The following is a 27,811-nucleotide window of genomic DNA, read 5'->3' as shown; positions in this document are numbered from 1 at the left end:
AGGGCATGGTCACGCTGCAATTCTTTCCTCTCCATTTCTCCATCCTGTTGGAGTTTGGGGCATACACACCCATGCTCAACATGTTTTTCAAGCCATCAGCATCAGAATTTGTACCATGGCAGCCATGTGGGATCTGACTCCCTTAATCACTAGGCTATAGGGCCAGCCCTCAAGCTCATGTATTTTAGCAGCTGCTTGATCACTGAAAAAATGTGAATACTGTAGAACTGTCCAGAGGAGCTATAGACTCATGTGCAGCAACAAAAAATCATGGGTCAAACAACTACATTTTTAGGTTGTTTTGTTACACAGTAACAGCTAACTGATACAGACATGCAGGTGTCTTCAGGGTTTTACTACTACATATAGTTAACAGAAACTAATCTTAAGGTGTCCATGTGTATGAGCAATTCTGAGATGTTCACTCAAGGGCAGTGTCACTGTGGAGGGGAGTTTGCTCATCATTAACTGGCCCGGATATCCTGGCCTAATTTTCAAACTGGGTCCCCTGACCCCAGCAATTTGTAATTCACACTATCTCTTTAATTAACTCCCATTCCCTCAAGTCAGTCAGATGAGAACCACCCAGCTGACCATAGTTCAGTAAGCCAAAATGAAAGGTTATTGGCTAACATTTCTTGAAAAATGGTTGTTCCTGATTTGGGGCACGGTTTGTTCCATGGCAATCCCTGATACAGAGAACTACCCCCAATGCAACTACCAGCTGACAAAGCAACCATCCAGCTCCTTAAACACAAGTCTTTTTAAGACCAAGAGAAAGGACAGAGGATTCCAAAACAGTCACACTCCAACGGGTAGGGTAGAGCATCCTAGTGCAAAATGTGACTGTTGCGGCTCTTTAAACGTCAGCTCTAAACTAGAGCTCAGAATGACTGTCGTGCGCTCCCCCTACTACCTGGTTATCAGGATAAGGCAGATCCCTTCCCATTTCTGCCTTGGACTTCTTGTCTGCAAAGAGGAACCCAACCCCTAACTCACGAGCATGTCATGAGGCAAGAGTGACATGATGGCACCATCAATATACCTGAGTTCCTTTGCCCTGGAGTGATCGAGTGACCTGGGACAGACTTCTGTCACGTTCTGGACCTCTTCATCTGTAGTTTGGGAGCAATCACCACTACCTTTGGAGAATTTACAAAGACGTTGACAGAAAGGATGTCAGGTGTTACATGATGTCTTTGATAGCATCTAACAGAAACTCTCATTTTTGGTGATCTAAACTATAAGGAGATTTACTTTACCACCTAATATAAAATTCCAAAAGTATACAGCTTCAGGTATGGTTTGACCAAGGTTCCAGCTGGGTTCTGCTCTGACTCTTTCTCCTCTACAGGCCTTTGGATATTGGCTTTGCCCTCGGGGTGACTTCTCTCTTACAGAAGTTGGCTTAGGCACTCATGGATTCATCACTATAACCAAAGGGGTGAGACTGTGCCTCCTGACTTGGGCCAGACACGGCTCATGCTGGCGCTAATATGAAGATAGTCATGTCAACACATCATAGCCACTGTTTAGTGGGGAGGGAGCAGATAAGGTGCTGAGGACCTGGTCAGTTGCCCAGCCCTATGACAGACACATGGACTAAGGTATCACCTTCTCTATCAATGACTGGCCTCAGTTTCCCGTTTGGTAGTATGAGGGACTGCCTGGATGGTGTCTCTAGACCTCCACCCACTCAACTCCCAGAGCCCAGGCCTTGATGGAGCAGTGTGAGTCTTAAGTGGGAGGCTGCAGCCCAGAGCCTGTCACTCAGGTGGAGTGGTTCCACGGGCAAATGCTTCTGAGCCGAACAAATTGCTAGGGCATTGTTTTTCATTCTTTTCAGGGTGAATGATTTCCAGGGGCTGGTGAATGATTGTCCAGCCCTGCCAAGCCCTTCCCAAGGTATTCCTGGTGTATTTCTAGCGACAAATTCTCCACCAGGGCTCCTCATCTGGGGCCAGGATGTAGCAAATTCCAGTTCACACATTAAGTAAGTCATGTGTCTGTCCACTGCTGATCTGCCTCCAGTCAGTTGCCTGGGGTGTGGACCCTCGGGGTGCAACAGAAAAATAAATACAACCCTGGGTCCAGCACGGCACCATCCAATACGGCAACTGCGAGCTACACGTGGCGAGTATAAAACAAATTCTGTCACTGGATGCACCAGCCACATTTCAAATGCAACATGGCGGCAGAGAACCCGGTGGACAGTGCCAGGTATAGACCATTTCAATCTTTGCAGAAACTTCCATCAGCCAGACTATCTCCGGCAAGTTCCTTCATCCCCTGTGTGTGTGCTTCTGTCCTTCCCGGCTCTGAGCCTCAGTTTTCTCCTCTATAAAGTGGGGAACGGCAGAGAAATACGTGAGAGGGCTCTGGGAAGGTTAGGCACTAGCATTACATGCTGCGGAGACTGCTGGCCAACAGTTCTGCTGCCAAGCTGTACCCAGAGCTGCTCCCCAACTGCCACCTCCCTCAGCGTCTACACCACCCTCCCCTCTTGGGCTACCATAAGGTAGCCATCCACTTTCCTCACAGCAGCCAGAGAGAGCCTGATAAAAACCCTACACTAGGTCACACACCTCCTCTGCTCCACACCCTGCCATGGCTCCCGTCTCCCCCAGAGGAAGAGCCCAAGGCCTTATAGCCACACCTGCTAGCCCAAGACCAGCCACTCCCAGCCCAGCTCTCCAACCTCATCTTCCCCTCCCCTCTCCTCTCTGTGTTCCAGCCACTCTGGCTGCCTCTCTGTCCCTCGAACGAGCCAAGCGTATTCCCACCTTAGGACTTTGCACTGCTGTGCCCACTGCCTTCAACACACTTCGAGATTCTGTAAGGCTAGCCTCATAGCACAGCAGAGAAGTGCTGTGCATAGAAAGCTGGATCCCACATGGATGACCACAGTTCGAATCCCGGATTTGGGTGGCTTGAAGAACATGCTTGGTGTGTGTGTGTGTGCCTAAAATCCCAACTGGATAGAGAAATGGAGAAGGGATTCCAGTACTCTCTTGGGGTACTTTCTCCTCTCTCTCTGTCTCTTTGTCTCTGTGTCTCTCTCTAGAGAGCACATGCACCCTCTGGCAATTAAAAAAAAATCATGCGTGTTATCAAAAATCAATGCATGCATTTCAAAAATTTTTTGCACCAAAATAAACTCATATTTTTAATTTCATGTTTCTGTGAAATTTTCGAAGTCAGCTCAAGTCAGCTTCGAAGGGGAACAATTGGTCTGTTCTGTTCAGTGCTGTCACTCATGGCTGGAAAAGGACCTGCTGCAGTGAGCGGTCGATGACGTCTGGAGAACCAATGACTGGGTGAGGGTCAGGACGGTAGGACTGCAAATGGTCCTCTCTAAATCCGGCAATGAACCCAGCATGCGGGAGGTACCGAAAGGGGGAGAAGGGGGAGAGGCCTCATTTAGGAAGTCCGGTGGCAAATGGAGAAAAGCATAGGAGAGCAGAAGGAAGTGAGGGAAGCCTTTACTTTTGTCTTTTGTCATTGTTTTTGCTACAGAGTGTTTGTGCTTGCCAGAGACACAGAAGGAGAGAAAGCACCCCCCATGGGGAATGGTCGCACTGCAATCCCTTCTCCAGCTCTTCATTTTTTGGGGATTTGAGACACACAAGCACAAGCGCCCAGTGTGTTTCTCAAACTGATGGGTCCCGGATTCCAACAGCACGGTCAGTCACATGGGATCCAGCTCCCTTAACCCCAGATCGACCGTAGCACTAGCTCAGAAGCCCGTCACTTACAAACACTTTTTTTTCCCTTTGGGCCTAGCCTGTGCCTACTGACTGGGGAAGGTGGCTCCCACATAGCCAGCTCTAGTCTGAATCTGTCCTCAGTGGCCTGAAGGACACGCTGGACACTTACGTGTGCACACCCCACATCCTAATGGGATGGAGGATTGACAGGGAAAGATTGCAGAGTGACCACGCTCAATCAGAGGGTGCTTTCTCCCTTACCCTCTCCCCCATCTCTTCATCACTCTCTGACATGCATGCCCTCTAGCCAAAAAAAAAAAAAGAAAGAAAGAATTATTTCATCATAGCAGAGCTTGTGTGTGCACATATGAGGGGAAAGAGGAGCGTGCACAGTAGGATGTGGTCATGCCTCAATCCCCTTTCTCTAGTCCTTCAGCCTGTCGAGCCAGCCCTGGATATGTGTCATTTAGATGCTGATAGGAAGAGCCAGTAGAGAGACGGGTTCAAGACCCAGGAGAGGAGGAACTGATGGAACCAGACAGAGAAGGTGGATGGGAGACACACCTAGCAATGCCTTTGGAGGAGGCGCAGGAGGTGGGACGTAGAAGGAGCTCCATCATGACGGTATACCTCCGAAAGTCATCCCCGTGATGGGTCAGGCATACAGAGCATGTGCAATGGCAAAATGACTTGATTTGTCCAAGGAAATTTTTTCGGTTGGTTTGTTTGTTTTAAAGAGGTCTTTGCTGTAGGGCACATGCGCTTGCCAGAGAGACAGAGAGAAAGAAAGAGAGAAATCACCCTTCGAGGTGATGGCCATGCTGCAATCCCTTCTCCTCCAGTCCTCTTAGGATCTTGGGCATGCACGCACCCGCTCCCGAGTCTGGGACTCGAACCATAGTCAACTACATAGTCAACTACATCCAGCATGAGTTTTAAGCCACCGAGTCTGGGACTCGAACCATAGTCAACTACATGGGAGTCCAGCAACATAACCTATAGGCCATCTACTGGTTCCCATTCAAGGAAGTTTTGAGGGGTCACTTATATCCCATGTCAGTCAACAACGTCTGACAGGTCTCTGCTCCACGCCAGGCACTGGACCTGACATGGAGGTGAGGGTGAGGTTCTGTCTGGCCACAAGTACCAGAGACAACTGAGACTCTCTTCACAATCTGCCTTCCTTTCGTGTTTGTTTGTTTGTTTCGTTTTTCAAATTTTTTTAATTTCTTATTTTTTTAATTCACTAATTTACATTCATTCACTGAGCATTGTCACAGCATACAAAATGTAATTTTCCATCCAGAATATGCTGCATAGTAGCTTAATCATACATGTTATCATCAATAACTTCCCATTTCTAGTTTCATAGATAGATATGGGTATATATATATATATTTTTTTTTTTCCCCTATTTCTCACCCTCTGCCATTTCCCACTTTCCTCCCTCACTATCTCTCAACTACATCCAGCATGAGTTTTAAGCCACCGAGTCTGGGACTCGAACCATAGTCAACTACATGGGAGTCCAGCAACATAACCTATAGGCCATCTACTGGTTCCCATTCAAGGAAGTTTTGAGGGGTCACTTATATCCCATGTCAGTCAACAACGTCTGACAGGTCTCTGCTCCACGCCAGGCACTGGACCTGACATGGAGGTGAGGGTGAGGTTCTGTCTGGCCACAAGTACCAGAGACAACTGAGACTCTCTTCACAATCTGCCTTCCTTTCGTGTTTGTTTGTTTGTTTCGTTTTTCAAATTTTTTTAATTTCTTATTTTTTTAATTCACTAATTTACATTCATTCACTGAGCATTGTCACAGCATACAAAATGTAATTTTCCATCCAGAATATGCTGCATAGTAGCTTAATCATACATGTTATCATCAATAACTTCCCATTTCTAGTTTCATAGATAGATATGGGTATATATATATATATTTTTTTTTTTCCCCTATTTCTCACCCTCTGCCATTTCCCACTTTCCTCCCTCACTATCTCGGGTGTCCACAGTTGTTTTCCATTCCTTTTTTCCCCCTGCATTTTGAGTCACAAAATTTCTTAAATAATCTAACTACTTTCAGTAGCAAGCTCTGCTGATATCTGTGAACTCATGTCTGACCTTAGGCGCGAAACTCTGAGTGGAATGAATATACTCTAAGGTAGCACCTAGCTGGTGCTGTATAGCTTACTACAGTCATTAATTATGTATTTTTTACTATATTTTTTAATTTCAAGAAGAGCAGATTTAACTTTAATAAGTCAAAGAAATGCTAAGGAAATCCACCGGGTCCACGACTCAAACCGCAGTCGACTACGTGGGAGTCCAGCAACATAGCCATTACGCTACCTGCTGGTCCCAACACTCAACTCTTTCTTTAGGGACAATGACAATTATGTCAATGTTGCTGTTTCCTCCTTTACTTGGCTCCTAGGAAACCCAAAGGCGAATTTGGTAGAATCCCGTGGTCCACGGCTGGAGCATTTTCACCTCCTTAGACTTGATGTCTAGTTAGATGCCTGTCCTGCCTTGTCCCGAAGCTGTCACCTGTTATCGCATTTGTTTACGGTGTTGTACTGCAGAAAAAGCCTAGATCGCGACAGCTGAGCACGTGGTGGTGGGTCCGCCAGTGGCAGAGAGGTCACATAGTGCTCTGCGTGCGATGCTCAGCCTGCATGGGAAGGTCCTGGGTTCACAGCCGAAGACCCCGCTCTGCATTTTGGGCACACACTTGCATGCCCATTATACAGGTGGCTGAGACTGGGGTGAATCTCAGCATGAGAAGTACGTTGGGTGCTTCCTATCTCTCCGTGGGTGTGGGTATATGTCTCTCTCATTGAAGAAATAAATGGATAATCTAAAAAAAAAAAAAATGGGGGGGGGCATGGGGACCAGCAGATGATGTCATGGTTACATCCCTGTACTCCCACGTAGTCTACTGCAGTTCAAGTTCTGGACTCGGTAGCTTAAAACTCACACCGGGCACGTGTGCGTGCGTGCCCAAAATCTTGAGAAGGGAATGGAGGAAAAGGGACTGTGGTGTGGCCATCCCCCCTGGGAGTATGATTTCTTGCTTTCTGTCTCTCTGGCAAGTGCATGCACCTGAGATTTTTCTCTTTTATAACTAGAAGCCAAGCCAAAAGATATACCAGGCCTACGCGGCCACTCTATGCTATCTTCAGGGACTTGAGCTCCCCTCTCCCTACTCTGTCGTCTTTCAGATGTGCTCCTTACCTTCATGCTCACCACACAGCTGTCCGGTGGTGGCCATCACATCCACAATAGCCAGAGGACAAACAAAAACATGATTTCCCAGAAGTCCCTTGGAAAACACTTCTACTTAGCACTCGTTGTGTAGGGCTGTGTCCCATGGCCGCTCCTAGCTGCAAGAGAAGTTGGGAAATGGAGTCTGGCCTGGGCCTAGTGCATTACCGAACAAAAGAAATTGGAGTCCTATCACAGAGAGGAGGCGGAGATGAGAGCTGGTTCTGTAAACAGCAGGCTCGACCATGGTTATCCATGCTTTTCTTTCTCGTCCTGAATAGACTAAAGATGCAGAGAAATGTTGAAATGGAGCATAAACGCCCTACAGTGCCCAAGGCAGCTCTGAGCTCTGAGTCTGTCTGGTCTACGACTTCGCCTTCAGTTTCTAGAGCACAGCCTGGCACACAGATGGCATTCAACCGATATTTGTTATCCTGAAAAGCAGCCAAGTGCTTCTGGTCTAGAGGTGGGTATCACCATCTCACTCTATAGGGGAGGAAACAACCTCTTCACTAGACCACAAAGAATATCAAACCTGGGACCAGCGGTTAGCGTAATGGCTATGTCACTGGACTCCCATGTAGTAGACCACCATTCGTGTCCCGGACCCAGTGGCTTAAAACTCACGCCAGGCACATGTGCACGTGTGTCCAAGATCCCAAAAGGAGAACAGAGGAGAAGGGATTGCAGCTTGGCCATCCCCCCTGGGTGGTGATTTCTCGCTTTCTGTCTCTCTGTCTCTCTCTGTCTGTCTGGCGAGCGCACGCACCCCCAAACAAAACACGCTCAAAAAAAAAAAAAAAAAAAAAAAAAAGAACGTCAAAACCATCACTAGGCTTATGGCTGTTATTTCACAGAAATGGAGACATGGCCCGGAGACATTAAGTGACTTGCTCAACAACACACAGCAGACTCATAGCAAGACTGAAACCTGGGTCTTCAGAGAAATGTTTCAGACTACACCTATGTGAATCCAGAAGCATTCAGCCCTGACGGCTGTCTAAGGAGCGGACCTACCATGCGGCTCCAGAGGTGGGCAGCTCGAGTCATCTCTGAGTCACACTCTGCTGCTATCAGATCCGGGGAATGTGAAAAACAATAATGACTTTCGACCAAATTCAGGGTGAAACTGGTAAACAATGAAGTGAGGCAGGGAGAGGCCTTGTTTTCCACTAAAAAGTCCATTTCCTTGGGTCAAAAGCATTTTGGCAAGATGGTTTTCCCAGTGGACCGTGAAGACCTGGACATGCCCGAAATATGTAACCCCTTAGTAAGTGCCAGAGAAAGCCCACGCTGGCGCCCTGACAAGTCACCACCTAAATCACAATACGGTTCCAGCCCCAAGAGAGGAATCAAAGTCCCCGTTGTGGAAACGCATTATTGATGGCTTACAGAAAGTCTTCCAGACTCCTGACAGCTCAGGAGTGAGCTCAGAAATTAACTCTTTGATATTATCAGGGTCAAGCCATCTCGCTAGATTATTAACCCACTCTCTTTCTTTTTCTTTCTTTTCTTTCTTCTTCTTTTTTTTTTTTTAATCAAAGGCGTACATGGAAGAGAAATTTCATTCAAGGCACAAAGGAGTGACGAAGCTGGTCGGAGGGATTGCATTAGTCCCGTGTGATGGGCCCTCTGATTCATCTGTCCTTTCTGCCTAAACAGAAATGACTTGTTTCACTGGAAGTGCCAGAAAGACAGGAGAATTAGAGACACCCCAGGATGCAGAGCACGAACCCGGAGCACTCCTAGAGAACTCCTCATCCCACAGAGGCTCAGAGAGGGCACTAGGCCTGACAGCACACAGCAACCCTGGGTACCAAGGCCAGGAGTGATGGCAGGGTACCACCATCCCAGGGCCAGTACCCCTCCTGGAGGTCCATGACCAAATTCCGGCTCTGCCTGGAGCCTCCATTTTCCTCTCTGTAAGATGACCGTAGACAACAAAAGTTCATGGAAAATGTACATTACGAAAAAACTGCCTGAATTCCAGAATGTTTCACACCAAAATAAATCATACTTTGTATTTCATTTTCCATGAGCTTTTGAAGTCTCCCTGTATTGCAAACTTTTTTTAGTGATTCAAATCCTATTTACTTTTTTGATGAGAAACCCGAAACCATAAACATCAAATGACATCACATAAAGTAAAGAAAAAAAAAGTACAGTTGTTTTCCTCCTAGCTCATCTACCATAGATACCAAGGGACCCCAGGAACTTTGGGGCTCCGGGAAAGAGAATTTAAACTTCAAGTGTGAGCTGAGCATGAGATACCACAGATGTGGAAGTCAGGGCTCTGCGATGGTGAGAAGACATGCTCTTGGTCCTGAACTGAATCTAACTCCTCTGGCCTCACAAGAGCAGGGAGCCCCTGCCCGCTGCCTAATCCCATCAGCTGCCCAGAGAGCCTCCATTGAAGAGATAGAAACCTTGCTGGGAGGCAGAACTGGCTAACTCTAACCTTCCCATGTGGGGGACTCCTTGTTTCCCACTATCTTAACTCATCCCAGAAGCCATGCTAACCAAGTCAAAGCCCAGTGTTGAGCGGTTGACTTAACGGGTAGATCTCTAAGTCTCGTGTCTGTTGCCATCTCGCTGGGTTACTTTGGGCAAGTCACCTTCCCTCTCTGGGCCTGGTCTCCTCTACAGGTACGATGCCAAAAGATGTATCTGCCAAAATTCCATTAGATGCAAAATGGCATCCCACTCCAACTGGCGCAAGGAAATGGAAACCTCACTGGTGGCTTTGGATCCAGGCAAGGCTGGATCTGGGCTCCAGAAGATGCCATCAGGATCGTATGTCTTTCCTTGATTTCATCACCGTGGCTTCCCCTTCAGGCAGGGTTCCCCAGCCTTGGCAAACGGGCACAAGTAAACTCGCATTCACTTCTGCCAGTTGGAGTTGGACGCCATTTTGCTTCTAACAGAGTTTTGGCCCATGCGTCTCCTGGCATGGTACCCGTAGAGAAATCCAAGGCCCAGAGAGGGAAGGCGACTTGCCCAAAGGTTCCCCTGCCTTGGCAAGATGCACACCTGTCACTCCTGACTTGGAGCCTTATAGTTGCAAGCCCAGCAGAAAGCAAGAAGACTCCTCCACTGACGCGCCAAGCGGAACCTCAGGACTGGCGCTAATTGGTCTGTCCTGTATCTTGTGACTATCCTGGAGCCCAGCCACCGTGGTCAGGGCTGATTGGCCAGGCCTGTTGTAGGCTTACCTCTGAAGCCTGCAGTAATCGACTCCCTCTCCCCAAATCATATACAGAAATCTGCCCTCAGGAGGAAAGGTGGGTGCTTGCCAGGCCAAATCCACAGATGTCCATTAGATAGAACCAGGGCCCCAGTTTGCCTGAGCTCTGGAGCCCCACCCTCAGACTCGAGGCCGCACAGGCACCAGCCCCTGATGCAGGTGAAAGTTGTGTGGCATTGGCTGAGGGCAGTGGCCGAGGCCCCCAGGCCTTTTTATTTATTTATTTATTTATTTTTGAGAGAGAGGTTTTTGCTATAGGGCGCATGCACTCGCCAGACAGACAGAGAGAGACATAGAGACAGAAAGCGAGAAATCATCACCCAGGGGGGATGGCCACACCGCAATCCCTTCTCCTCCATTCTCCTCTCGGGATCTTGGGCATGCACGCACACGCGCCCGACATGAGTTTTAAGCCACCGGGTCCAGGACGTGAACCGTGGTTGACTACAAGGGAGTCCAGCGACATAGCCATTACGCTAACTGCTGGTCCCCAGGGCTCCCTTCTGAACAGCCAGCTGGAGTTGGATATCCCTGTGCGACTAACATCATTTCATCCAATACATCCTCAGGCATTGTATCTAGAGAGGAAACCCGAGGCCCATCTGAAGTCACCCAGCAGACGCAGGACTTATCCAGAAATCTTGTGCCTGCAGCCAGCACTGGGCTTTAACTCAGTTAGCAAGGATTCTGGGGAGAGCTAAGAGGATGGGGAGCAAGGAGCCCCCTGCGTGGGCAGGCTATAGTAGGCCAGTTCTTCTACCTCCCAACAGCTCCATCTCTGCAGTGTGGGCCCTGTGGGCAGCTGACGGGAGTAGAGGCAGGGAAGGGATGCCCGGCTATGACGAGGGTCAGAATGGAGTGAAGCCAAAGTCTGGTTAAGGATGGACCCTGGCTGGCCTGCCGTGGATCCCAGCCGGGATGCGGGAGGAGCCATCTGCTCTGTGGATGAGAAGCTCCAGATGGAGTCAGGGACATGCCCTGACCTGCCCATTTCTGTGGACAGAACCCAAGGCCCTCTAGCCCATCCTCCCGGCTGCTGCTGACTCCCTCCTCAGCAGGCGGCCCGGCCACTCTCCATGCACCCGTGAGTGGGGAGCTTCGTCGCCCACAGCACTCGCCCACTGGTGGTATTGCTTGCTTGGTCTTCACTCAGACTTCACAGTGCGCTTTGTGAGGGTATAAGGACCCCTAGATAACAGATGGACGGGCGGGTAGAAGGGTGGGGAGTGTGGGCAGGTGGGTGGGTGAGTGAGTGGATGGATGAACGGCAGGAAGGAAGAAGGAAAGACGGGAGAGAGGGAGGGAGGGAGGGAGGAAGAACAATGGGTGAGTGGGTGGATGGGTAGATGGGTGGATGGGTTATATATCTTCAAAGATCCTTCCTCTCTTTCCAAAACAAACAAACAAACAAACAAACAAAACCAAAAAACAAACAAAGGGAAAAGCGCTTCCTCACACAGAACTGCCAGCTCCTTTAGTGTCAGACACGTCAGACATGTAGGCATCGAGGGTCCCATTTTCCTGCCTCCCCCCAACTCCCAACTATTTCCTGAAGGCCCTGCAGACACTAGGGGAGGTAGTCACTGGGGTACCTGAGGCTGCCTCTCCAAGCTGACTGGCCCCGTTCCTCCGATTTCTCCTCGTGAAGTGAACTCTCCCAGTCACGGCTGCCCGCTTTGGACACACCCCAGGCTATAGTTGTCCTCTTCTGAAGGATCTCAGCTGCCACACTCAGGGGTTCTGACTAGTACCCAAGTGGAGGCAGAAATCACCTCCCTCTTTGTAGGCCCTCTGCCTTGGAGAATGTGGCCTGGGGGACATTTGTTTTCTAAACCACACAGGGACTGTGCTTCCGACCGCCATGAACGACTGATCCTGGCTGCATACGGCTTGCTTCTTAAATATTTATTCCTGGTCAAATTCACTTTGGGGGACCAGCAGTTAACGTAATGGCTATTCTCGCTGGACTCCCATGTAGTCGACCACGGTTCGAGTCCCGGACCCAGTGGCTTAAGACTCACACCGGGCACGTGTGCGTGTATGCCCAAGATCCCGAGAGGAGAAAGAAGGAGAAGGGATTGCAGTGCGGCCATGCCCCTTCTCGCTTTCTGTCTCTCTGTCTCTCTCTGTCTGTCTGGCAAGCGCACGCGCCCTATAGCAAAAACCTCTCCAAAAAAAAAAAAAAAAAGAGAGAGAAAAAAACATTCACTTTGCATGATTCCTGCAGCATGACAAGGTTAGTCTAGTCTTGAATCCGTTTCTGACCTGTCTCCACTGCAGCCCAGCTGCCCCATCACCCATTCCTTGAGCAGTCACGGCCTGACGTGGTGGCACTCCCCCCTGCAGAGGCCAGGGCAGGGCAGGTGGGCTCTCACCTTGCAGGAGAGGTAAGAGCACGTGGTGACCTCCTGGTAAGCAGCCCAGTCAGAGCCTGACCCCGCCTTCCTACAAGGCCTTTCTTTTCTGTCCTTTGATTTGCCCTCGTTCTAGGCTTAGGGCTGCCAGAAGCTTCCCACAGACCGGGCCCTACTTCTCCCCAGGCATCGCTGATAAAGGGCAGGACACAAGGGTGGTTTGTGCCTTAAAGGAGAAGAAACTATGGAGATGGGCCTGGCATCGGGGCAGAGGTGGGGCCCAGCTGTGCTGACGCATCCCCAGCACTTACTAGGCAGGGCTCCGCTGCGGTTAGACCTCCAGGGCCCCAGTCCCACACCCCAGGAGCCAGGTGACCTTGGACGATGACCTCTCTGGGTGGCTTGCCCGGTGATAAAGGGGCACAGCACAGGCCTGACCCCAGAGCATGCAGACGCCATCGGGTTAATGAGCTACTCCCTGTGGGGTGAGAATACCGATGCCCCAGACCTGGAAATGGGCCACTGCTCTGCGTGTCTCCCCGTCCCGTGCCCAGAGCAGGGCTGGACACATTACACACATCATTGTCCCTCTTCCTCACGGGTGCGTGCTGCGTGGGAAAGTCTTCCCATTGTATAGCTGGAGAAACTGAGGCTCAGATGAGGAAGTCAGGGCAGCTGAACTCCTTGCCCCCAAACTACTGCCATTTATTCTGTCAAAGAAGGGAACAAGAGCACCCACTCTTTTTTTCTTTTTCTATAGAGCTCATGCACTCGCCAGAAAGAGAGAGACAGAGAGACAGAAAGTGAGAAATCACCCCCCAGGGGTGATGGCCATGCCCCAATCCCTTCTCCTCCATTCTCCTCCCGGGATTTTGGGCACGCACGCACATGTGCCCAGTGTGAGTTTAAACCACTGGGTCCGGGACTCGAACCACAGTTGGCTACATGGGAGTTCAGAGACATAGCCATGACGCTAACTGTTGGTCCCCTCAAGCATCCACTCTTTTTTTTTTGAGAGAGATTTTCGCTATAGGGCACGTGCACTCGCCAGACAGACAGAGAGAGACATAGAGACAGAAAGCGAGAAATCACCCCCCGGGGGGATGGTCACTCCGCAATCCCTTCTCCTCCATTCTCCTCTCGGGATCTTGGACACGCACGCACACGCGCCCGGCGTGAGTTCTAAGCCACCAGGTCCGGGATGCGAACCACGGTCGACTACGTGGGAGTCCAACGACATAGCCATTACGCTAACTGCTGGACCCCTCGAGCATCCACTCTTGAGTCACCGTCCACCTGCCTCATGCGTCACGGTTAGTCTCATCTCCAGGCCTCAGTCTCTGAAGAATCCCAGGGAATGGCAAAAATGAGGTCCCTGCTTTTTCTGTCGCAGAGAGACCAGGGCTGACCTTCGGCTACTACCTACACTACTCTGCCGTGGTACCCCCACTGTACCCTCGATGAGCCGGTAAACAAATGTGTGGATCAAAAAGGTCAATCCCCTAAGTGATAATGTCATGATGAAGAGAAACAATAATGAGGAGATGGGGGTGGGCAGGTACATTCCACAAAGGTGGCCAGAGAAGGCCTCGTGGGAAGTACAATTTGAGTTCACAGTAAGACAGAGTGTGGCAATCCGAGAGAAGACATTCCAACAGAATAAAGAGCAGGTGTAGAGACCCTCAGGCGGGAAGCGTTCGGTATGTGAGGGGAACAGCGAGGTGGCCGGCGAGGTGACTCCACAGCAAACTAAAAGCCAGGAGGAGATGAGGCTGGCATGAAGGGTTCCCAGGAGCGAGGCTTGCCTCATAGAGTACCCCCTCCTCTGGGACCAGCAGTTAGCGTAATGGCTATGTCTCTTAACTTCCACTTAGTCGACGGTAGTACGAATCCCGGACCCGGTGGCATCAACTCATGCCGGCCGCGTGTTCGTGCATGCCCAAGATCCCGAGAGGAGAATGGAGGAGAAGGGATTGCTGTGTGACCATCCCCCCCGCGGGGTGATTTCTTGCTTTCTATCTCTCTGTCTCTCTGTCTCTCTCTGTCATTCTGGACGTGCCCTATCGCAAAAACCTCTTTCAAAAAAAAAAAAAAGAGTACCTCCTCTTCCAAACCAGGGGGAACTGTTTAGAAGGAAGGAGCAAATGTAGCTTGGATCACTCTGTTCCAGACCATTCTGCCCAATAACCAGCACGCAGCTGTTGGGCACCAACTGGGTCGAGAATCAAACATCAGAGGAGGCAAACAGTGGCACATGATAGAACCCAGTGCCCTGCCCGCAGAGCCACGGGGGAAAATTCTGGGTTCACATCTGGAGATTTCCCTGAGTGTGCCAGGAATGCATGCGCCCATGACCTAAGGCTGACTGAGGCTGGGGGTGTAACGCAGCATCAGGACACTTTTGGGGTGCTGTCTCTTTTTACCTCACTCCTTCTCACTCATAGAAGAAAAAATATATATACTTAGAAAGAAAAGAATCCAGCGTCAGGCCCAGAAGAGTGAAACAGATGGTAGAGCCTTGCATGGCAATGCAGGGAACCAGTGGGAAGGCCCGGGGTTTAGTCCCGGGTCCACCTGCACACACTGGGGGCACCTGTGAGTGGGCCAGGATCCCAGCTAGCGGGAGGGCTGGTGCTGGCCTGAGGCAACATGAGGCCCTGTCGAGGAAAACTCTCACTTTCTCTCACTTTCTCTCATCCCCCTCCTTATAAGAGATGAACTTAAAAAAAAAAAAAAAAAAAAAAAAGGTTAACACTGAAAATGCAATCTTCGGGGTCAGCCACTGGCATGGTGGTTGAAGCAGCCGGATCACACATGGCTGACTGTGTGGTTCGAGTCCTAGACCCGGCAGCTTGAAGACCTCCTTGGTGCATGACGCCCAAACTGGAGAGAAGCGTGGAGGACCAGGGATTGCGGCACAGTCGTCTCCCATGAGAGCGCTTTCTCCTTTTCCCTCTCTCTGTCTCTTTCCAGCGAGTCCATGTGCCTTCTAGCAAATATTTTTAAACCATAAAAGAAAAGAAAAATTTAATTTTTAAAAAGCACATCGTTTAAACGAGCAATTTTACTTCAAGACACCATTTCCAAAGAACCTGTCCATAATGGAGACAGATTCAGCTACCAAGTTTTTGTTTCTTTGTTTGTTTGTTTTTGTTTTTGAGAAGTTTTTGCTATAGGGTGTGTGCACTCGCCAGACAGACAGAGAGAGACAGAGAGACAGAAAGCGAGAAATCACCCTCCCAGGGGAGATGGCCACGCCGCAATCCTTTCTCCTCCATTCTCCTCTAGGGATCTTGGGCATGCATGCACACGCGCCCGGTGTGAGTTTTAAGCCACCAGGCCTAGCACGCGAACCGCGGTCAACTACATGGGAGTCCAGTGATATAGCCATTACGCTAAGTGCTGGTCTCCAGCTACCAAGTTATATATAAGGGGCACGAAATGCATGGCTTTGTGGTTCTGTGGCCGAGAAGAGGTCTGGGGCTGGTGGGTGCTGGGTGGAGTCTCTGGTTACCAGGACGGGTGTGTTGACCATCCGTGGCCCTCTGACGAGGCAGAACTCGCTCTCGGGCGTGTCAGGGAGCCTTGGCCACTCTGGACTGATCAGGGCAGGGTGTGGGTACAGGGGCAGAGTGAGCTATCAACAGTCAGTCCTCGGGTGCCAAGCACTGCACCGAAGCTCGGCCCAGAAAACCTCCAGTCTGGGAGATAACTGCTGTCCTCACGTGACAGGTGGAAACTGAGGCCCAGGGAAGGGACCCAAACTCCCGATGTCACAGCTAGGTCACCAAAGCTGGGACCCGCACCAGGCCAGTGAGAGTCCAGAGGATGTGTGAGTTGACGAGAGTGCTCACTTACGGCTAGGAGTCCAGCCACCCACCCACAGCACCTCTCAGCCCCTCCATGTGCCAGGGCCCGGGCAAGACAGCTCAACACACACCCTCACCACAGCCTCATGATGGGACACTAGGAGCAGAGAGGTTAAGCAACTTGTCTGAGGACACACAGCCTGTAAGCGGCAGAGCCTGGGTCTCCCACTCCCCACTGGGGAAGCCCAGAGGGAGTAGGGAAGATGGCTGCTTCCTGGCCCTAGGGGCTGAGTACAGAAACAGAGGCAGTCGTGGGTGGTCCCTGGGAGCTGCCGATGCCACCCTTCCCAGGCACCTTCTACCTGAGCCTCCCCAGAGACTGAGGGGCGTGAGTGGGGACCGGACAAAGATTTCCACAGGAAGTTCTTTTAGAGCCACGGAGTCCCGCGGGAGGTCCAGAGGCAGGGCTGACTTACCCAAGGTCACACAGCACAAGGCAATGCGAAGCCCAGGCCTTCCCTCCCTAAGCAGGGCGGGCTGGGGAGAGGGGGCGTCAAGGAGAAAGAAGGAGAACGCTTGTGTCTTCCAGGCAGAGATTCCTCACGTCTGGCGATCACGTCATCGACTGGGACGCCCTGGCCCCCGGAGTCACCGTCCTGTCCTTCATGACCTCATCTCTTGGCTGGGCCCCAGCGCAGTGCCTGGTGCCTGGAATCAATACCTCTTGGCAGCGCCAACGCCCCCTTGTCTTCCTGCCCACCCCAGCTCCCGCTCAGGGGGCCCTGCCCAGCATATCCACCTCGGAGCTGCTGCTGCAGGCGAGCACCTGGATCTTCCAGAGCTCAGCCCGACTCTCCTCACTCAGCTCACTGCAGGGAAGAAGTCTCCTTTCAAATCCAGCTGCCTCCCCACACTTCCTAGTCTGGGGGGGCCGCTCGCTCAACCACCTCGAGCCTCAGTCTCTTCATGTGTCAGAGAGCGCTGAGTCCACCTTCCAGTGCTTGAACCAGTGCCTGGCAAACAGCAAGTGCTTAATGAACAGAGAGCTCTTCCTCCTTTCAGTCTGGATGACTTAATAAAGCATGTTCAGAGCCCTGATCCCAGCTAGCAGCAGCCGCTTCACAGGTGGGAGAGTAAACGCGAAAGAGGTTAATATGGAACAGGCTTTGAACCCTGACTTCCCAGCGCAGCACCAGGCTGCATTTCTGAGCCCGGGCTGGGAGGCTTCTTGGAGACCATGATACCTACCTGCATGCCCGTTTCCAGGTGCAAAAACTATGGCTCAGAACGGGACCAGCAGTTGGCGTAATGGCTATGTCGCTGGACTCCCATGTGGTCCACCCCGGTTCAAGTCCCAGACCTGGTGGTTTAAACTCACTCCGGGCGCATGTGTGTGCGTGCCCAAAATCCCGAGAGGAGAATGGAAGAGAAGGAATTACAGCGTGGCCATCCCCCTTGGGGGGATGATTTCTCACTTCTGTCTCTCTGTCTCTCTCTGTCTCTCTGGCAAGCACACGCACCCTATAGCAAAAACCTCTCAAAAAAAAAAAAAAACAGCATGGCTCAGAAATGATAAGAGGGTGTGATGACCAGAGAGAGTGTCAAAGCTGGGCCTTGGTGTGGACGCTCCAGGTCAGTGGGGACTGGTGGTCATCGAGGCCTGAGACACAGAGGAGGCTCTGCCGGGACATCCCTCCTTGGCCCTGGAACATCAGTGAACACCTCCCATGTGCCCACCCAATCCCTTGTCAGACTCCGAGAGACCTGCTCTCCTACACCACGTCCCCCAGCGCACCATGGACTCTCTAAGGCCTGGAGACACGTCCCTGCTGCCTAGGCCCCACCAGCTTCAGTGCCAGAGCTGAGGACCGGCCCTGGGCTAGGGCTGTCCGGGAAAGGCCCCGGGCACCAGGCAAGTAGCAGGACGGCACTGAGAAACCACTTAGCCTGGACAGATGGTAGGGAGCAGTGGGGACTGCAGAGGGCAGGGGAGCAGATAGAAGAGGGGAGCACACGCAGCGCTCTGTGAGCTATAGGGGCTTCTGGGATGGGGTCGGTATTACTGTTTTGTTTCAAAGAAAAGAAACAAATCCCAAATCTAGACATTTGTATAGCATCTCCTCATCCGGTCACTTAAAACACGGAGCCTCAGACAAACCCTGCTGACGGAGGCTCATTCGGAGACGGCCAAGGTATGTGTGGGGGCAAGGGGAGGGAGGAGTGCCAGGGCGGGGCAGCAGAGGAGTAAGGGAACCCAGAGGTGGGAGGCGGATATTTAAACCTTGAACTGGAGCCTCAGCCCCCTGCTCTGTAAAGCAGGTACGTCAGTCCCAACCTTACGGGGTGATCATATAAATGCCTCCTGGGCTCAGAGAGCTCCACAGGCCAGGTTCACCACTGGCTTCCTTGGGTGCAGAGGGGTTCCCAAGTGGCCCACCCCTGCCACTGTGAAGCAGGACCCTTGCCCTGGCACACCGAGGTAACCACCATCCCCAGTGAGACCCATGTTGGACGGTGGGCTTCCAGAACTATTAAGACAATAAATGCATGCTGTTTTCAGCCACCATGTTTGTAGAAATTGGTTACAGCAACAATTAAAAAATAACACAAGGGGACCAGCAGTTAGCGTAACGGCTATGTCGCTGGACTCCCCCGTAGTCGACCGCAGTTCGTGTCCCGGACCCGGTGGCTTAAACTCACGCGGGGCGCATGTGCGTATATGCCCAAGATCCCGAGAGGAGAATGGAGGAGAAGGGATTGCGGTGTGGCCCTCCCCCCCTGGGGGGTGATTTCTCGCTTTCTGTCTCTAATGTCTCTCTCTGTCTGTCTGATGAGCGCACGCGCCCTATAGCAAAAACCTCTCCAAAAAAAAAGAAAAGAAAAGAAAAAGAAAAAAAAAGACAATAAATGCATGCTGTTTTAAGCCACCATGTTTGTAGAAATTGGTAACAGCAACAATTAAAAAATAACACAAGTGCCAAGTCAGCCAGAAGAGGACACAGGATAGAAGCGGTTTGGACTGGAGTGAGGCCCACCACCACCACCACCACCCCCGTCCAGCACCAGGGGCCCTAGACATGCCTCCCATGACACTGTGCTACCCCAGGAAGGCCACATTCCTAGCTCAGATGTAGCTACGGGCACCATGGTGGCCTCACCTCACCCATGGCAAGAGGACAAGCACATCGACTGGAAGGAGTTCTCCCCGTGCTTGGCTCCCAGGCCATTCCCTGACTCACCTAAGCTAATCTGCAACACCTGACCCCGCACTTCAATAATGGGTCCAGATAAACCAGGACAAGGACCAATCCAGGCCCTGGGGGAGCCCCCCCGAAACTGGCACAAAAGTGGCCTCATCTGTGCAGAGGCTAGAACCTCTGCTGACTCTGCTGAGAATCCTGGGAGTGAGACCTGAGAGCAGTTGCAGCCACTTTGCCACCTTGAGGGAATTAGAAACCAGAAGAGGAAAGAAAAGAAAAAAAAAAGAAAAAATCACCAGTGAGACCTGGGCAGAAATAATGGCTTTGGGAAAGGCTCAGGGAGAAAAAAAAAAAAAAAAAAAATGGAGGCCTGACTCTTCACGGTGCTTGGGGAGGGAGAAGACCCTGTGAGGAACTGAGACATCAGCACACCCGTCACATTTGCATTCGCCCCACAGCAGCCAGGGACACTCTGCAAAAGCCTAGGTCAGAACACCACCCTCCACTCCCCAGGACCTCCAGTGGCCCCCCCTTAACCCAAGGAAGGGTCAAAGTCCCCTCTGGCTTCAGAGCCCTGCATGATCTGGCCCTGTGACCTCTCTGAACCCCTGTACCTGGGCTCCATGTGCCCGGCCCGGGCCACTCTCTCTTAGATGCCCCCATGGCTCACTTCTTCCTCTCTTGCTCGTCTTTGCCCAAACGTTTCCTTCCCCCAAGCCCTTCACTGACCCAGCTTGTTTAACACTGCATGCCCTCCATCACCTGCTTGGTTTTTCTTCCAATTGCTTCTTTTTTTTGGAGAGGTTTTTACTATAAGGTGCATGCGCTCACCAGAAAGACAGAGAGAGACGAGAGATAGAAAGCGAGAAATCACCCCCCGGGGGGATGGCCACACCGCAATCCCTTCTCCTCCATTCTCCTCTTGGGATCTTGGGCATGCACGCACACGCGCCTGGCATGAGTTTTAAGCCACCGGGTCCAGGACTTGAACCACAGTCAACTGCATGGGAGTCCAGTGACATAGCCATTACGCCAACTGCTGGTCCCTTCCAATTGCTTTTACAGGTCATTTATTTACTTGTTTGTTTTGGTAACTGGGTGTGGCTCCCTCACCTGGGCAGGCACTGTCTCTTTTCCCAGGGCCCCCAATGGTGTCCCACACAGAGTAACTGCAATACATATCCAGTACTTGAACCAGAACCTGGAGACCTCCAGGTGGAAGCTGGGTTCGAACGCTGGGCACAGCCTCCAGCGCCTGGAGGTGATCTGGGTTGCCCTTCTCTGCCGAGGAGGTGCGAGCCACCTACCTGCCCGTGGAGCCAGACCTCTGTAGTCTGCACAGACACCATGGCTTTATCCATCTTACAGTGCTTCTTTCTAAGAATTACCCCATCCTTGGGTACCACCCTCTTCTCCCAACCTGATCTCTCTCTCCTTCCATGGAATGCATCGGGACCAGGTCAATGGCCTCTCCCTAGCCTGAGCATCATCACCACAAAGTCCTCAATGATAATGGACTCCCCACCTCTGGCAAGAGCCTTGCAATGTTTCCTTCTCTGCAGTCCCACACACACACACACACACACACACACACACACACTCCATTTAGAGATTCTAGAATCTCAGACCCTTAGAATTTTGAAAACTTGTTTATCTCAACTTTGCCCGTGGTCTGTTCGTAAAAACTTGGGACATGGCAAGTATACATTTCCAAGCCCTCGGGCCCTTAAGAGTTAAAGAAAAAAGGCCCCATGAGATTATCCTATGGCAGAGTCAGCTGGTAGACCTCACTACCATCCTATCCTGTTTCCCCAACTTTCAGCGAGGTCTCAGAATAAAAACCTATCCTGAGACTCTCTTGTGTCTAAGAGTGGCCATGTGATTAAGCTCTGGCCAGTGGATACAGCAAACGTGTCTGACATCAGCTTCCAGGAGCCTTTCTTAGGATATCCGACACACTCAGCCCTTTTCTTGTATTCTCTCTCACGTCTGACTCTCTGCTTAGAGCTCAGATGTGATGGTTGGCACTCTGGCAGCCATCTTGGACCACAAGGACCAGATATCCTCCTTAGTTTGATGAAGCCAGGAACTAAAAGAAAGGTCCCCTGTCAGATCTGTATCACCTGCCCAAAGGCTTAAATATAAGAGATAGACTGGTTGAGCCCTAGGCATGAGACTCAGAACCCACATGGCCAATCGCTGTTTGAATGCTGGCCCAGAGGCTTGAAATACAGGCAAAGTTCATGTGTATGAGGGCCCAGAACCCTGATGAGATGGAGAAATAGAGGAAAATGAATTGTGGCATGGCCTTGCCTCCACTGGGGTGCTCTCTCTTCTCTCTCTCTCTCTCTATCTCTCTCTCTGGTGAGTGCATGCACCCTCTTAGCAATACAACAAAACCAAAGACCTACGAGATGTAAAAATGTCTCTCTCATAGAAGCCACTGCTCTCTGGAGTTTTCAGCACACACGTTCACACTCACAACACACACATACTCCACTTGGAAGTTCTAGAATCGCAGACCCTTAGAATTTTGAAACTTATTTATCTCAACTTAGCCTGTGGTCTGTTCTTAAAAGTCTGGGACATGGCAACTTGCACATTCCCAGGCCCTAAGACCCTCATGAGTTAAGGCAGAAAGACCCCACGAGGCTATCCCATGGCAGAGTCAGCTGGTGGACCTCGGTACCCTCTTCTCTTCTTTCTCTGATTTTCAGATGGGTCCCAGGATAAAAATCGAAGTCTAAACAGAGTTGAGACATGTGAGTCCAGTCGGGCCCATATGAGGGTGGAAAACGGTGCAGACAGATCCAGGACAGAACTGAGACACCCACCTTGTCTTCTCAAGAACCCCCGGGCCGGTTTCTCTGATTCTCGTTGTACTGGGTGATAAGACTCTCTTCCTCCAGGGTCGCCTAGCCGCCCTCAGCTGGTTGTATGGTGTCTCCAAGGACCTGGAGGCAGCCCAGGGTGGAGGCACTGCAAGGCCCGGGCTTTGCAGGGGCATCTGCGTGAGCCTGGGCCTGCGTGTGTCTTGCTCATCGGCCCTGGGTACTTGCCTCCATAACTTCCCCCAGGACCCAAGGTTCCAGAGCTCTGGTTGGTCCTTAAATCCCAGCACTGGACGTGCCCAGAGTCCTCCAGCCCAAGCCCTCTCCCGTCTGCAGCATTCCTGACGGACAGTCTCCCAGGTGCACTCGGACCTGTCAGGTGGTAGGGGAAGTAATTCCTCCCAGACCTCCTAGCCCAGTGGTGCCGAGTTCCACCACAGGGGACTGCTCCCTGGGGGTCTGGGCGACAGCCGAGCTGGAGTCACAGCCCTACCCTGGGCTCATCCAGGGACAAAGAGCAGGACCCTCTGAGGTGGCTGCTCTCCAGGTTCTTGGCCATTTGCCGGCCTGCTACTGTCTGAATTCTGCATCCCAGCAAGAAATTAGGGCGAGAGAGAGGAGAACCAAATACAGACGCCTGTGGGGCTGCTCGAGCTCTGGTTTTTATGTGTGATTTTTTTTTTTTTGAGAGGTTTTCGCTATAGGGCACATGCGCGTGCCAGAAAGAGAGAGACAGAGAGACAGAAAGCGAGAAATCACCCCCCAGGGGGGATGGCCATGCCGCAATCCCTTCTCCTCCATTCTCCTCTCGGGATCTTGGATACGCACGCACATGCACCTGGTGTGAGTTTAAGCCACCAGGGCCAGGACTCAAACCGCGGTCGACTACAGGGGAGTCCAGTGACTTAGCCATTACGCTAACTGCTGGTCCCTGGGTTTTCATCTCCGTGGACAGGAAGCTGCAGAAGCTCCCCCAGGCCTGGGTGGCAGTGGTGTAGCCCCTAAAGAGTGCTGAGCACTTTTCTTAGGTACTTTTTTTTCTTATGCATTGGGAGATTAATCCCATTTCTGGATAAGAACACTGAGGTGCAGAGACAGCTGCCCCAGGGAGCTCAGCTAACCAATTCCGATCTAGCCCAACCTTGTCCTGCCTGAGGGCTGTGCCCTTTCTGAGCTCACCCTGCGGCTCGAATCTGGAGCAGTCCCCGGTGGTGGGATCTGAGCCCTGGCTCAGCAGGCCTCTGCATCCCCCACCCCCACGGTGTCCCAGTCAGGACAAGACTCCAACTTGCAGGAGAAATTATGAATAAGGCCAAGGAAAGTGGTGCTGGCCCCCGTGCGTGCCTTGAGTATTTAAATTCTTTTTCATAATTATCTCAGATAGTAATTATTGCAGGAGCAGATGCGCTTATCGCAGACAAGAAACCACCTGCCTTCCCATTTTCGTCAAAAGTGGAAACACTGACATTATTTTTCAATTCTCCTCAATAGCTGTTTTCACTGTAAATACCACCTTAACCACAAGAAAAATTCTCTAGGAGACGCTGGAGGTATTCGAGGTTTCGGAGGAATTATTCCAAGAGGGCTCCGGGTGTCTCACAAGGATATGGAAAGAAAAAAAAAAAAAAAACTCAAACCGGCTTCCTGTCCTGACCAAAGGGGAAAGTGGGAAGTTTTGCCTCATGGCATGCAGAGCGCTTGCAGGACCCTGTCCTCCTCTCTGCCTCCAACACCCGTCTCCACCTCACCTCCACTCACACACCCCATGCTGCCCATGCACCAGAAATATCTCCTTCACCCCAAAGAGCCCCAGAAGGAATCCGCTTCCTCCCAGCTTCCGTAAGAAACAAGGGGCCCCAACTCTGATGGGAAGCTCTAAGAATTCAAAGACTAGAAGCGACCAGGTTTCCCAGCACCCGGCATTCCAAGATTTGCGGTTCTCTAGCCTCGCGCCATGTGGCACAGGGAGTTGGAGAAGAACAGGCAGCTTCCCGGAGCAGCAGCCTAGGAAACCGCCCGCCCTCTGAGGGCAGGCCGGTGACCTGGCAGGAGCGCTCTGGCCAGGAAGCAGGGTTCCAATTCTAGGCTGTGTCTTGGCCAAGCTGTGTCCTTCTATGGGCCTGTGTCCCCATCTGCCCAATAAACAGGCAGTCTTGCAGGGACCTCTCGGCCTCTCGTCCCTGCGAGAACATGTTGGGTAAAGCCATCCTCTTCACAAGCTCGCTCCTGACTCTAAGCCCCCAAGTCAGAAATATTATCATCTTCGTTATTAATTATTCTCACTGAGCATTCACTGAGTGCCAGACACTGGTGAGGCCTGACCACGCATTATGCATTCACCAGTTTTCTTGCTCAAGATTCCCCATATGGTCCAACCTGGTGGTACAGTCAGTAGCAAACTGAACTGCGGTGCTAGAAGCCACCGGTTTGGATCCCTCAGAAGCCTTGTAAAAAGTGCTGGGGGTCCAGGTGTGTGCCCAACATGCTGACAAGCCAGGGGGCCAGGAAAGGGCGTGCAGAGTAATGAGAGGTCTCCCTACTCTCTCCGTCTCCACCCCCCCTCTCTCATGCACGCGCATACACAGTCTCTATTGTGAATAACATAAACTCTAAAAAGATTCCCCAGCAGAGTCTTAGCATCATTTCTACTTAGAGAATCGGAAGCCGATTCAGACAGTAAGCAAGTTGCTCAGCATCACCCAGCTGATGGGCCGAGGCACGACTGCTAGCCACAGTGTCACTGAGCACTCCTGACACGCCCCCTAGAGATCAGAGAAGCTCCAATTGTCCCCACTCCACCACTGTGCGTGTCTAGGCCCACAGAGATGCGCTCTACCGGAAGTAGTGGGGTCGGATTCTCCACAGCAGTGTTTTCCGCTGATGAGGAGGAGGGAGCTGGGTCCCCAGAAGCAGCTCTCGGCTGCCTGAGAGCCCTCGGTCTCACAGACTGTCCCCAACCGCATCCCAGCTCTGTTCTCTGCTGCCCCCATGTGGTCATTGGGGTTGACGTGGCCTGCACAGCTTTGGGGACCGGGAGTGGGCTTGACAGAGGAAGGAAGATGGTACGCGGCAGAAGGCAAAGGTGCCCTTACCCCCCCCCCCCACTCTCCTGCACCGGGCAGTCCCTGGGACGCTTCCCCTGGCTTTTCAATCAGACTCGGGTCTAATGACAGCCCCTCTATCCAACCAAGGCCCTGGCTGCCCCCCCCCCTGCCTTGGGCCCCGCCCTGTTGTTCATCTTCACACTCACTGTCACCCAACGCCACATCACGAATTTGACTCCCCTTATCTCCAGCACAAGGCACCGGTCCCAGCGTGGGGCGTGCAGTGCCCAGTGATGGCTTCCCAGCAAATGACCGCATGAACATTCCCATCACATGGTTACCGGCACTCCATTACGGGGCACTAGGACTAAAGTGGGGGGACTTCATCACAAGCTTGGGTCCTGTCCAAGGTGCCAGACCTACCCACAGACCCACCAGGCCCCTCCTGCCCTTCCTGCACCAGAACAACCCTCCAGAGAACTAGGGACAGCACGTGGGACTGCTGAGCTCCCTAGGCAGAGCCACTCTGCTCCATAGGATGGACACTCCGGGGGCTCCTGCACAGTTCAGGGTCCATTACGGGCCTGGAGCACAAGAGCCAAGGAGCGCAGAGAACAACGCAGACCAGATAACCCTCCCCTCAGCACAGCACAGACCTTTGGTAATGTGGTCCAACAGATGCAGGTTCAACAAACCTATCTTCATGCTGCTCCATGTTGGTATAGACAGGTCTGCAGAAATTAATCAAGCCTCGAGACTAGCAGATGGTGTAATGGTTACATTGCCGGACTCCCAGGTAGTCGACTGTGGTTTGAGTCTTGGACCCGGTGGCTTAAAATTCACTCCAGGTGCATGTGCGTGCATGCCCAAAATTCCAAGAGGAGAAGGGAGAAGGGATTGTGGTATGGCCATTTCTCGCTTTCTGTACCTCTGTCTCTCTGATGAGCGTGTATGTCCTATAGCAAAATATTCTCAAAAAAAGAAGGAAAGAAATGAATCAGACCTGGGTATTTCTCATAGGAGAGAGATGGGGCTTGGCCCCTTCGTCCCACACACCTCTGTCTGGCTGCGTGACTTTGGCCAAGTCCCTTAATCTCCTCGGCTGCAGTTCTCGGCCTTCTTACAACGTGGGGTGACTGAGGTGGTAGTAAAGCCCCCTTCTCATTGTCACCGAACCTGCTCCCACTCTGAATCTGTGCCCTTCGCCAACACCCTCACTGGGCAGCCTGCCCACCTCCCCTCGCTGCTCAGGGGTGGCAGCCTTCACAGACAAGAGGAATATAGGACTCCAGACTGCCAGGGACCCGAGGGCTGCCCTCACCAGCCCAGCGGCCATTGAAAGTGTCCCCACCATGGTCATCCTTACTCTTCTGGGAGACAGAGGTGGATCCTTAGCCCAGGCTCTCTCACTCAAGCCTCTCCTACTGAGTGAGAGAGGGAGACAGCAACCCCTGGTTGTCAAGGGCCTACCGTGTGCCACACCCCATCCTGGACGCCAAAGCCCCGTATGCAAGGCACCTGCACCCCAATCTACAGATGGAGAGTCGGGCTGGGTGGGCTCATCCACACCACCCAGCAGTGGGGCAGCCCCGAGGCTGTCCTCCTGCCCTGGCTCTACACCTGCTGGGCTGCTTGCCCCTCCCCTCCCCTCCCCTCCTCTTCTTCTCTTCCCAGGAAGTCAGGTCTGGGCCAGATATCTCCGGGTCACTCCCTGTCCTCTGGAGTGGATACGCTGCTCCTTTATGAACTTCCTGAGCCTCTGTGCCTCCCATGAGCCTCTGCCTTTCGTGCCCTGAGTCAGACACTCCATAACCTGGATAATGATCGCCCTGCCCGAGGCTGGGCTGGAGGTCCCCTGCCTGACTCACTGAGTCTTCAGCACTGCTCCGTGAAGCTGGCACACTCGGGTGGCACAGCTGGTACACGGCAGACTGGCCCCTGGCCACTTGGCTCTAGGATGTCACCCCCACACTGTGCTAAACTCAGAGCTCAGGTCCAGTTCTGGCACTGGGGTGTGGACTCGGCACTCTCAGGAACACCTTCGAGAACAGACCCCTTCTGAAACGTCCCCAGGCCCTCCACCTTGGGCTCTCTCCCCAGGCCCACGCAGAGACGTCTGGGCATCTGTGATCTGGGGAGGAGGGGCCCAAGGTGCCCTGAAGTCTAGGAGGAGCTCTGAGAGCTGCTTCTCTGAAATGCGCGTCCTCGGGGAGGGCACCCAGGGTAGGTTTGGCACCTGCCTTTAACCCAGGTCCCCATGTGCCTGGGCACCAACAGGGGACCAGCACCCTCTGCAGGGGCAGGGCGAGTGGGCAGACCGGAGCAGGCGCAGGCAGACCCGGGCAGGAGCGGGCA

At 52.1% G+C, this 27,811-nt stretch overlaps 1 pseudogene; it reads right to left on the bottom strand.

Annotated features, from left to right (window-relative positions):
* Window positions 1-27,811, bottom strand: part of LOC106735592 (heterogeneous nuclear ribonucleoprotein C-like) — a 59,313-nt pseudogene that overhangs the window by 20,441 nt on the left and 11,061 nt on the right.

The sequence above is a fragment of the Tupaia chinensis genome, unplaced genomic scaffold, assembly GCF_000334495.1.
Source record: "Tupaia chinensis unplaced genomic scaffold, TupChi_1.0 Scaffold000451_2, whole genome shotgun sequence".
Classification (NCBI taxonomy): Eukaryota; Metazoa; Chordata; class Mammalia; order Scandentia; family Tupaiidae; genus Tupaia; species Tupaia belangeri.
The sequence above is the reverse complement of the archived record's forward strand: the minus strand, read 5'-3'. Positions and strand labels throughout refer to the sequence as shown.